A 13,127-nucleotide genomic window follows, 5' to 3' on the forward strand; every position below is an offset into this window, starting at 1 on the left:
GCAAGTGACAACCTCCCAAACTTATGAGGATTCTCACCAGCCACCACAGGCTATACCACAATAATACCAATCCTGGAACTTTTCCTTGCAACAAGTCCTGTTGCCAGCTTTGTCTACATCAGGAACTGTAATGTACAGAAGCCTGTGGGACAGCACTTCAATCTACCTGGACGCTCTGTAGCAGATTTAAGGGTGACAGTCCTGAAAAAAAGAAATTGTGAAACAAAGATTTGACTCCATTAAGCAAGGATTAAACAGAGACTGGGAGTGGCTCACACCTTACAAAAGGAAACAAAAAAGCAGTCCAGTAGCACTTTAAATACTAACAAAATAATTTATTAGGTGATGAGCTTTTGTGGGACAGACCCACTTCTTCAGGTCATAGCTATACCAGAACAGACTCAATATTTAAGGCACAGAGACCGAAAAACAGGAATCAAGATTGACAAATCAGAAAAATATTATCAAGGTGAGCAAATCAGAGAGCAGAGGGGCAGAAGGTAGGGTGGGGAAGTCAAGAATTAGATTAAACTAAGTATGCAAAAGAGACCCTATAATGACCTTAAAAATGCCCATCCTGGCTCAAACCACGTGTTAATGTGTTGAATTTGAATATAAAAGAGAGTTCAGCAGTCTCTCTTTCCAATCTGTAGTGAAAATTCCTCTTCAGTAAGATGCAAACCTCCAGGTCATTAACAGAACAGCCCACTCCATTAAAATGCTGGCTGACCAGTGTATGCATCAGGAGTGTTTTCATGTCTGTTTTGTGCCCATTAATTCTTTGTCTAAGACAGTTTGAAGTCTGTCCAATATACAAAGCATATGGGCATTGTTGACACATGATGGCATATATGGTATTAGATGAGGAACATGAAAATGTGCCCATGATTCTGTGAATAACCTGGTTCATGTCCAGTGATGGTATCTCCAGAATAGATATGTGGACAAAGCTGCAACGGGCTTTGTTGCAAGGAAAAGTTCCAGGACTGGTGTTGCTGCAATATAGACTGCGGCTGTTGGTGAGAATCCTCATCATGTTGGGAGGTTGTCTGTAGGACAGAACAGGCCTGTTACGTAGGGCCTTCTGGAGTGTGGCATCCTGATTAAGTATAGGTTGTAGGTCTTTAACAATGTGTTGCAGTGGTATGAGTTGGGAGCTGTAGGTAATGACCAGTTGTGTTCTGTTCTTCGCTTTTTTTGGGCCTGTCTTGGAGTAGCTGGTCTCTGGATATTTGTCTGGCCCTGTCAATTTGTTTTTTCATTTCTCCTGGTGGGTAGTTCAGGTTTATGAATATTTGGTAGAGATCTTGTAGTTTTCGGTCTCTGTCAGTAGGATCAGAGCAAATGCAATTGTACCTAAGGGTTTGACTATGAACAATGGATCTAGTTATGTGTGCAGGATGGAAGCTAGAAGGGTGTAGGTAAGTACAGCGATCAGTGGGTTTCCAGTAGAACATGGTACCAGTCAGGCCATTCATGATTTGTACTGTAGTGTCCAGGAAATGTAGCTCTTATGTGGAGTAATCGAGGCATAAGTTAATGGTGGGGTGCAGATTGTTAAAGTCTCTGTGGAATTCTTCTAGAGTCTGTACACCATGGGTCCAAATCATGAAGATGTCATCAATGTATCTTTTAAGTAGAGGAGGAGTAATAGAGGACAAGAGCTGAGGAATCGTTGTTTCAGGTGAGCCATAAATGTACTAGCATATTGTGGGGCCATGTGGGTGCCCATAGCAGTTCCACTAATCTGGAGGTATAAGTTGCTACTGGACTGCTTTTTTGTTTTCATAGTATATAGACTAGCACAGCTTTCTCTCTGTTACTGCTTACAAAAGGAGCTTCTCTGCCCCAGGCGTTAACATCTCCATGTTAGACTGACAATGGGCCATATGCTCCCTGTCTTATCTGACCTGTTTTTTCCCCTCTTCATGCATACCACTGACAATGGGCCTTTTCCACCCTGACTGAATAGACCTTGTCAGCTCTGTCCCTCCCTTTAACTGGGACCCCACTCTTTAAATACCCCCTCTGAAACCACCCCCCCACTCATGCATCTGATGAAGCAGGTCTTTGCCCACGAAAGCTTATGCTCCAAAATATCTGTTAGTCTATAAGGTGCCACAGGACTTCTAGCTGTTCTCAAAGATACAGACTGACTCTCTACCTCTCTGATATTTGTCCACATCTATTCTGGAGATACGATCACTGGAGCTAACCATGTTATTCACAGAATCACAGGCACATTCTCCTGTTCCTCGATTAACATCGTATATGCCACCATGTGCCAACAATGCTCTCTCACCATGTATATAGGACAGACTGCAAACACTCTTTGCCAAAGAATGGATGGACACAAAACAGACATCAAAAAATTTCTAACTCACAAACCTGTCAGCCAGCACTTTAATGGAGTGGGCCATTCTGTGCTTTACTGAAAAGGAACTTTAACAACCGTTTGCAGAGAGAATGCTCAGAACTGTCATTTATATTCAGAATGGACACATTAACACGTGATTTGAACTGGGACAGCAAGTACCTGGCCCACTATAAGGACTCTTTTACATGCTTCATTTTATCTAACTTTTAACTTCCCCACCCAACAACCCCTCCTACTGCTCCTCTGCTGTTCTAATTTGCCAATCTTGATTACAATTTTTGCACCTCTGTGCTTTATATATTGAGTCTGTTCTGGTGTGGCTATGATCTGAAGAAGTGGGTCTGTCCCACAAAGGCTCATCACTTAATAAATTATTTTGTTTAAGTGCTACTGGACTGCTTTTTTATTTTTATATCATTTTGACAGGGTATACCAACCCCACACTGACCCAACAAGGATTAATGAGTGGCTGTGGGCCCCTTCAGACCTTCCCTGTCACACCTGTACTTGCTGCTAGGTAATGAAGGGGCTGTTAAAAATGGAAGAAGACATCTCAGTATGGGACTGATTATCCTCTGTTCAATGAGAAAAGGACCATCCCAGAACCTCTGCAGAGATGGCAGACTGCCAAAGTCCTGCACGGGAAGGCAAGCCTAACACAGGACAATAACGCTGTTTTACTATGGAAAAAGGAGAGTTGAGAATGTTGCAGGGAATCCTGCCAAGGATATGTAAGGAACTGTTTCAAACTCTATCGACGTCTTTGTTTTACTTGAGTCTGGCCTGCCTCAGGCCCAGAAGCATGTGGTCAGACACAGCATCTCAAGAGTGTTTTCTAAATCTTGCATGACTCAGAAACCATCTAGATAAGCAGGATATGCTGTTTGTTTATGTTCCTAAGTAGTTTGTTAACCTCCTTCTGATTGATTAGGTTCAAGATGAATGTCATATTTCAGAAAATTAAAGTTGCTTGTTAAGAAACAATCCCGCAACTGGTGACTGCACCATTTCTTCTCAGTTTCGGTGATCTGGCTGTGGTAATGTTCTCTCATAGATTTGTTTTATATATTTTTTTAAATGCAGTGATTCTATCAGTTCTTAAGACAAGGCTGCTGTTTGAACAAGCTAAGTACACCTCATGGAAGTATTGAAAAAGCTTTGGAGCGGTCAGCGAGGACACTGTTGTCTTATTGAAGGAACTTCTCTTAATACTCCGTAAGCATCCGAAGGGGCTTGGGGTAAATTCTCTGTTGGTAAACAGCTGATGTTGCTATGATTTCTTCAGATAATGAAACAATTGGTAGCCTAGCAATTTTAAGCTCGCTCTAACCTTTCTACTAGAAATCAACTGTAAATTATTTCCAGCTGTCGGGCTAAAATTTCTGTTGCATACACAAATGTCTCCAAAGTCTTTTTTGTTAGTGGTTTCAGCAGATGCTGACTATTACCCCTGATGTCTTTCCTTTCTTCTTGCTTTCAAAAGATCAAATTATATGAGAAAAGGCTTAACAGCTTTAAACATTGGAGGAGAAACAGCATAATTGAGGACTGCATCTGTATAGACTATGGATTTTTCTTGAAGGGTATGTGTAGTTAAGGGGAAATGTGTATTTTTTTCAGCCCCTAGCCAAGAGACAAGTACTGGCATGGGAGCAGGTCAATAGCATGTGAACTTACTATGAAAATATACATACTAAAATATCCTTGTGGATAAATATAGTGTATGCTCTATGCTTGTGGCTAAATTTTGTACACAGCTTTAAAATCTCTTCTATGAACGATTGTTTCTGATATGGAGATATACCTATCTCATAGAGCTGGAAGAGACCTTGAGGGAACATAAAACCTGGTCCCCTACACTCACAGTAGGACCATAACTGCCAATTTTTCTTTGTCCCAGGTCCCTAAATGGCCCCTTCAAGGGATGAACGCACAACCCTGGGTTTACAAGGCCAATGCTCAAACCACTGAGCTATCCCTCCCGCCTCTCTTTTCGGCATTAAGCAGGGCTATCCTTAAGGGAGTATGGGGCCTGGGGCAATGCTCCACCCTCTTGCAACATGACCCAGGGGAAGCCTGGAGCAAGGCATCAGCAGGAGTCACCCCTGCCATCCCACGTTCACCATGGTGACAGGAACCAGAATGACCCAGCAGCCTGCTCTGCTCCACCCTGCTGCTCTTGTCCAGCTCACTGTGCGCCAGTTCCTGCCACTGCAGTGAGTAGGAGGTGGGTAGCCCCTGCTGCTGTCTCGTGCCAAGCCCCTTAAGCCCCATCCTCAGAGTGGAGTCCTCATGGCTGCTGCTTCAACCAAAGTCGGGGGCCTGGGGTGACTGCTCTGAACCATCCTGTGGACAGGACAGCTCTGATTCTAAGAATGCCAAGTTAGAACAACTAATACCGGTGCCAAACTTTCTTTCTCAGTGTAGGTAGGAACCTTGTTGCAGATCTTTTAAAATAGACATTTATCCAACAGCATCCAGCTTAGCCATACAATGCGTGACATTACATTGAGCAATGGGAGTACTGAAGTGAAAACATTATAAGCCTGGGATACAACCTACCTGAGGAGGGGGTATTCCACTGAGCATAAAAAAATTTGGGGTGAATTCTTCATTTACAGTATGTTGGGCTGATTCCCAAGCTGTACAGGGGCTATGTTGTTAATGTGCTGTTGGGCTGAAAATAGGGCATTGTCAGTCTCCCAGTGCAACTGGTTGGGTGATGAGGCTTATGAAAGCCTCTGACATAATTAAGGATCAGTTTGAGTGAGTCTAATGCTACCTTCCTTCTCCAGTAAGGGGTTTTGACTGAGTCACATGGTCAGGCCTTAGCAGCAACATTCTGAGACCCTTCAAAGGACATTACACACTGGTTGGTTGGTTGGTTTCTTCTATTACATTTCAGAGGTTGCATATACTGAGCGAAGAAACCCTAGCTCCCTTTGTTACAACATAAGAACTACTCAGAATTGGTAGTATAGCCTGTTTTTAATAAGGTGGTTGTCCTTTGTAAGACTTTTCTTTATGCAGAAATTGTTCTTCTTTCCAGCTGGCTCATGGGGCCAGAGTCTACTCAACATTGTCACACTTAAGTTTTTCGTCTTAAAACTGACTTGGGCATGTACGCCTAACACCCACTGACTTCCAGTGAGACTTAGGCTACGTCTACACTGCCTACCTTAAAACAGCTCAAAGTGTTGCTGCAATAGTACCGATGTAAGGTGCACAATGCAAGCTGTTCTTTCAGCGAGAGAGAGAGAGAGAGAGCTTGTTTCTCAAAGGGATAACATTCTTTTACCAGCAGTAATGAGTGAAGTTACAAAACTCCATTATAAATATAGGTCTTAAGGATCATCTTGTAGATTTCTTTAAAAACTTAAGTTTTAAAACAAAACCAACAAAAAACTCCCCTGCCCTTAAATGTCTACCCCCACTTCTCCTTGGAGTCAACATGAAATCAATACACTAGTCTGCTGTAACCAAAGATTGGAACACTTACAGCAGAGCTGTGAATGTCCTCTATTCATCTTTGTGGCAGTTAACTTCAAAGCCTACTTGAATCTACTAAAATTCTAACACTTATAAACATAGTCAAAACAAATCCACAGCTCAGTCACTACAAGGTAATTACAAGGGGCAGCTGGGTCTAGACGTTGAAGGAACAGGCAATTAAAGATAAATAATAAGTTATGCATTTTCAAAGTACAGAATCAAAAGGAAGATGGGGAAGTGTATATATGACACTTGAACAGCTGACACCAATCTCTGATATAAGCATAAAAAGTTACGCAGCAGAGAAACTGAGAATGTGAGACAACATATTTTTGGACAAAGAGTTGTTTGGGAGTTTGTAAATTGCAAGAGTTTCAGGAAATAAAACTAACAGAATTCATTTTTTAAATACACAAACTGCTGAAAGACAAGAAAATTCATAATTTAGGCATACACTTAATGAAACCAACTCTAGAAATCCTGAGTTGAACTGACCTTTTGGCAAAGTTTCTGCCCCAGTACACCCTCTCAAGTCTTGCTTTGAGACTGCAGGAACTTTTTTTCTCAGTTCCACACACCACTATCATTTCCTCTCTCCTGCAATTGTTTTTTGGCTTACCTCAGTTTGCCTTACAGCTTTTCTGCCTTTTGGGGGCACCAGAGTCCTAAACTGAAGCCAACAAATATAACCAAATCCAATCAAAACAAAAAGCAGTCAAGTAGCACTATAAAGACTAGCAAAATAGTTTATTAGGTGAGCTTTCGTGGGACAGACCCACTTCTTCAGACCATAGCCAGAGCGGCTATGGTCTGAAGAAGTGGGTCTGTCCCACGAAAGCTCACCTAATAAACTATTTTGCTAGTCTTTATAGTGCTACTTGACTGCTTTTTGTTTTGATAGTGTATGAACTAGCACGGCTTCCTCTCTGTTACTACTAACCAAATCCACTGTTCAGTCTAGTTAGGCTCAGATGGTCACCTCCTCTTCACAAACCTTATCCAATACAGGTTGTTCCATGCCTTGCCTTAGGCTCTTGTCCCTTTGCCAAACCCACTGCCCACTGCTTTTCACTTAAGGATTCAGCCCTGCAGCTCCTCTGGGACCCTGTCTCCAGTCAACTTTTTAGCCCACCCCTGGAATAGCTGCTTTGCTTTCCTGAGCCACTTTTTCTGCTGCTTCCGAGAAAGCCAATACATTAACTACTGGTAGAATTTTCTCACCACTGGGTCCAGGGGCACCATTTCAGACTTTGGTAGGCTGACGGGAGCCTGTGCATGTTGTGAGGAGATGGGATAGGGCAGAGTGGGAACATGGGGGCAACTGAGGACAGCAGATTCAGTGGTAATACTGAGTATGTTCAGTATAAGCCAAGCAGTAAGCTGGGTGGTCGGAACCTTGTCCAGTTCCCTCCTGGCTGCAAACTCCTGGGCTCTGGGCAGGGACTGGGGTGTAGTGGGTTACAGTAGGGGGTGGATACATCTGGGTTCTATACCAGAATATTGGAATGGCTATACTGGGTCAGACCAATGGTACATGTAACCTGGTATCTTGTCTTGCCACAGTAGCCAATGCCAGATGCTTCAGAATGCATAAGCAGAAGAGGAAATCGTCCATCCCCCATCATCCATTCCCATCTTCTGGTAAACAGAAACTAGGGGTACCATCTCTGTCCATTCTGGCTAGTAGCCATTGATGGACCTATCCTCCTTGAACTTATTCTGTTCTTACTGGAACCCTGTTATAGTTTCAGCCTTTCCACCATCCCCTAGCAAAGAGCTCCACTATTTCTTCACGCTTGGTTTTCAATCTGTTGTCTATAAATTTAATTCGGTGAGCGTCTCGTGTTTTATGTTAGCGAAGGCATAAATAATATTTCTTTATTCATGATTTTCTAGACCTCTAACATAGCCCCTGCCCTTTAAGCCAGGTCTACACTAAAGTCTACATTAAATTTGATTGTACACAGTTCTAGCTATGGCAATTGTGTAGTTAGAATTGACTTATCTACAATGAATTTACATGGCCATCCTCACAGAGCAAGGTTGAAGGGAGAAACTCTCCCCTTGATCTCCCTTACTCCTTGTAATATTGGGTACAGGGGTTGAGTGTCGACTCCAGAAAGTTTGATCCAGCCCCAGAAGATTGACCCTGACTAGGCTGATCTTCCATGTAGTGAACACACATCTTTCATTGCTTCTTTTCCAGATTTTACTCTCTCCTCATACGGAAGCTGTTCCTTACATCTATTTCTTTATTTTGCCCTCTCTTTACTCTTTACTAATCCATTTGTTTTGGTTTTGGTGGGGTGACCAGGTCTGCATGTATTCAAGATGAGGGCAGGCCAGTACTTTATATGGAGGCAATATGATATTTTTGGTTATTTATCTTTCCTAATGATTCCCAATATTTTACTAGCTTGTTTGATTGCCACTGCACATTGAGCAGATGTTTTCAGGGAACTATTTTGAGTAATTTGTATCCTTCGTAAATTTTGCCACCTAAATGCTTACCCATTTTTCAAGACCATTGGTAAGGTGAACAGGAGCTGTCCTTGCAGACCCCTGGAGCACACCACTATTTACTCATACTCTTTGTTTCCTATCTTTTTAATGGAGTACCTGGCAGTGTTTTCATAATCATCAAACAATCCTTCAATTACTTGAATGACAAGCTTTTTTTGTTGTCTTAATCACCCTGCTTCCCTCTATTTACAAACAATCTGCCTGCCCCAAAGTAAAGCTGGGAGCATCACAGAGCTAGGGCGTTCACTTTAAGCAGACCTAGAGTATGAAATCCCTAACTCCCTCTCCCCTTAAAGGGTGCTCTTCCCTGGGCCTCGGTCAGCTTTTTAGAAACTTGCCAGATGTCCTGCAATCTGTAGGACAGTCCCGGATTTCAAGCAGTAGTTCCACATCCCGCATTTGCACACAAATGTCCTGCAGGGCTGTGGATTGAAATCTGGGGCTCCTTGGCCAGAGATCCCAGGACTAGCAGTGCTGGCCAGGGCTTGATGCCCAAGCTGTCTCCTAGCCACAGGGCTGCCCGGACCCTGCCCTGTTTTTTGGAAGTCTTATGTGGGACAGGGCTCCCTGGCTGGGGATCCACAGGTGGGGCTGTCTGTCTCCCATAAGTTTTCCAAAAATCTGGCAACCCTAAGCAAGGCTTTACTTCTAATTAGCTTTGTGGGGCAGGAGGAGAAGGGTTTTGTGTGTGTCGTGTGGGTTTTTAAAGGTTTTTTTCAAGGGAACTGAGCTATCTTACATTTCTATCCAGTCTAGGCATTTTATATGATAGGCATATTATGGGTACATGATCTCCACATGTCAGACTAGTAGAAGATGTGTCAACCTTTGTATAGCCAGTGGGGGGAGGGAGGGGAAGGAATTAAAAGTGGAACTTTGTTTTTTGTAAAAGTAGTAATGAACTGGCACTTGCTGTGATAATGGTTGGGTAGATGTATCCTATGCATTATGTAGTGATATACTTAATGGTCAACAATAACAGAGGATTAATACAGGCAGTCCTAGCAGCCATTTGAATATATTCTTTTCTTGCCTTAGACTGCATTGCTGGCACACAACAGTTTGCAGGTGGAATGCAGAAAGATTGCTTTTTAAGGGTAGTTATTTAGGTTAGATCCTGAGCCAAAGGGATTCTGACTTCACTGGCACTGTACAGCATGCATATCAGCATAGGCTTTAGTCAATATCTACTGCACCTGTCTTACACAGACATAAAAATTCAGTATTACTCGACAAATGCCCAATCGTCATGAACTCAATGATTTGGCTGCAGTTCAGCTAATTCTTTATGTGAAGTTTTTATCTAGTAGAAATTGGTCACATGTGTTTCTGTGTGTGCATGTTTTTTTAAAACACAACTACCTAAAAGTTGGAGAACTTGCAGAATATCTGGTTTCTTAAGGAATTCTTAAGAAGTCAGTACAAATGTATAACTACTTTTAATTTGCGTTTCTAGTTTTATGTATACAGTGCTTAAAGATTACAAAGAGAAAAGACACAAGGCCCAGTTCCAACCACCTTTACTCACAAAAGCACGGTTTACTGTGGGACTGCCTGCCTTGATTCATGAATATAAGTACCAACCATTGTTAATAGGGATGTCAAAACTGTGCTTACATGCCTTTTTGTGAAATGCAATTTGCTATTTGTAGCGGGACAGGTCTGCTGACCAAACCGGTGAGGAGGGACAGTTACAGGCCTTCTTCCCTAGATGAAATTAATATCTTATATAAAGCTAGAAGGGACCACTGCAATCATCTAGTGTGACCTCTTGTGTGATCAGGGTGTCTGGGCCAGCTCTCAGTGGAAATGCCAAGGTCAGGGGTAGCTGCAAAAAGGAGAGCAGATACTCCCAAGACTGGTGAGTAACACTGAAGTAAACCCCTCTCCCCAACCAGTCACAAACCATGCTTCTAATGTCCCACACTGGTTATCAAGAAGCAAAAATTTAAAAACAGGAATTGCAGAACCCGCTTTATTATATTCCGGTTTGTTGACTTCCCAGTCAGCAGCTAGGTCCAGGACTGTAAACAGCTATTTTAAAACTCTGCTCCCTATACAAGATGTTCTTACAACTCCCAGTCGGCCAGACACATTGCCAGGTCAATATTAGATTGGATCTTACCCAAAATACCACACTGCCAGCCTACCCTTTAGTAACTAAACTGAAGGCTCATCATAAAGGAAAAAAAGAACAAGAAGAGAGTTATTAAATGGTAAAGCAGTCAGGTACGTCTAGAGGCTTCACAGTCTATGCATCAGGTTATTAACAGTATTGCTGAGTCTGCTGACTTGAAAGTCCCTCTGGAACACATACACAGCTTGGATGACTCAGTTAGTTCTTTGTTCAGAGCTTCACATTTAGAAAAAGTTACTCCAGAGGTAAGAAGCAGGATTAAGATGTATACAAAATGATGCAGTTGCCCTTTATATTCCTTTTGCCATGTGGCTTGTACTTCCTGTATCCACACAAGCTGCTCAGCACCATGGTATGGAATGTCTTAGAGTTCTGTCATTAGGCATGCCCCTATGGGGTTTGCTAAGTCATAGGTGTAGGTCCTATGGTCTTTCAGTGCGTTTGTTGTCCTGCTGATGTCCCTTGATGGGCCATCAAGCAGGCTACGTAGTGCTCATGAAAAGTCTGTCTGGGGGTGTCATGGAGATGTGCCACATGCATTTATTAGTTGTTATACAAAGGTGAGCCAAACACAAACAGGGCTATCATACTTGGGAGATTATAACAGTTTTGGCAGATACCTTACGGCATATCTGCTTAGATTCCTTGCAATGTTACGATATCATAAAGTGTCCACATATTCCACACTATATTGCATGTTGTATAGCCCACCCCACAGAATGTTTGTGAGTTAAATACTATGCTCTGGTCCGGAGGGAAAAGGAAAGGTCTCCCTGTCCTGCCAGTGTACAGGCACTGAAACTTTGCTTGGCCCTTACACAAGGTCACATAAATTGGGGAAAGGCTTGTTCTAACCTCCCACCTCTCCATTCACACTGCATGAGATTAGGCAATTAGAATCTGACCATTGGAAATGTGCTGAGCATGAACAGCTGTCAGAGTTGCATAATCTCAGGTTGTGCCTACATTGAAGTGCAGCTGTGGCTTTAACACAAGGGTGTGGTCAGAGCTGCAGCATTCAGCAAGAGTTCTCCAAGTGCTCTAGGTAAACCACCTTCAGGAGGGAAGTAGCTAACAACGCAGACAGCCTGTTCACACTGGTGCTTTGTAGCACTGTAATTTGCTGTACCTGAGGAGGGGTTTCACACTCTGAGTGCAGTGTGGTAACTTGCCAATGTAGACAAGCCCTCAGCATCTTCTAGAATTTAGTCCATCCTTGATATTTAGGTAGAACTATTGACATCACTTGGAGTTTTGTATGTGGGTCCTTGAGACCACACACCACTGTCTTCAGTTTCTTCCCTGCTCTTTCAGCAGGAATGGATGCCATAAAATGAGTGTACAAACTTGGCTTGCTAGATGCTATTTAAAACTTCCCAGTGCTCTACAAACGGCACTATAGTTCAACAAATAGTTCACAGCATATTGGTTTCAAAAAACAAACACAAATGTTGAGTTAAATGTGATTATTTGTCACATCTTTCATCTGCCTTTGAAATTACAATATAATAGTGCTCGTATGAGTCTGCTTCTTCCCACCAGCCCTTAAATCCCGCCTGCAAATCAGTTAAAATATACTGATATTTTTTGTTGTCCTCCTCAGTGCTTCTGCTAAATCCACAGATTTAGCCAGTTCCTGCATATAGTATTCACTACTTTGTAAAAAAGGAAATAAACACTTTATTTGTTAAATTTCTTTAGCATCTATGCTCTTGTGACATTTGTCTCCTATTAGCCATTCAGTGCCATCTTCTAGATCATCCCCTTCAACAAGAACAAAGGAAAATAACTAACATGGGGTGTCGATTAATTATTTGAATTAATCATGTGAGTTAACTGTGATAAATCACACTGTTAAACAATAGAATATCAATTGAAATGTATTAAATATTTTGTGTTTATATTTTCAGATATATGGATTTCAACTACAACACAGAATACAGGGAGTACAGTGCTCATTTCAATACTTTTGATAAAATATATGTACATTAAAAGTGACAGCTCAAAGAAATGGTATTTTTATCTCCCCTTATAAGTATGGTAGTGCAATCTCTCTATTGTAAAAATGCAATTTACACAATTTTTTTTGTTACATAACTTCGTTCAAAAACAAAACCCTGCAAAACTTTAGCGCATACTTCAATTGCAAAGAGTGTGTTCATATTTGCATGATATACTGCTGCTTGCTTCTTAGGCCTTGTCTTCACTGCTGATTGAACAAGCAAACTTTTCTCATTCATAGGTGCTTAAACTCACCTACCCTTGAAAGACAAAAGTTTTGCTGCAGCAAGTGGCAATGAAAAGGGCGTGTTATCAGCAGGAGTCCTCATCTGTTGACAGTGCAAATTCTAGTCATAGGGAATAGGAGTATTTTGTTGACAAAAGGTCCAACAAATGAGGTTTATACTACTCAACTTCTAGTGAGATGGCCGTGTCAGTAACAGCTATGTAGTGTAGACAAGCCTTTTTTACAATGTCAGCTGAAAGTGAGAACAGGTGCTTGCACAGCACTTTTGTAGACAGCATTGCAAGGCATTTACATGCCAGATATCCTGAATGTTTGTATGCCCCTGCATGGTTCCATCACCATCCCAGAGG

At 42.1% G+C, this 13,127-nt stretch overlaps 1 protein-coding gene across 2 annotated transcripts in view; it reads left to right on the forward strand.

The window, feature by feature from the left end:
• The window catches only part of AADAC (arylacetamide deacetylase), a 159,312-nt gene that overhangs the window by 90,317 nt on the left and 55,868 nt on the right, over positions 1 to 13,127 (forward strand). The window contains exon 1 of one of the 2 annotated variants that reach the window (XM_075003914.1): positions 3,572 to 3,592. The exons of the other annotated variant lie outside the window; for it this stretch is intronic. The gene's annotated coding sequence lies outside the window, so the exon portion shown is untranslated. Of the gene's footprint in view, positions 1 to 3,571; positions 3,593 to 13,127 lie in introns of those variants that run through there. 2 annotated transcript variants of the gene reach the window in all.

This window comes from Carettochelys insculpta, chromosome 10, assembly GCF_033958435.1.
Source record: "Carettochelys insculpta isolate YL-2023 chromosome 10, ASM3395843v1, whole genome shotgun sequence".
In the NCBI taxonomy this organism is placed as follows: Eukaryota; Metazoa; Chordata; order Testudines; family Carettochelyidae; genus Carettochelys; species Carettochelys insculpta.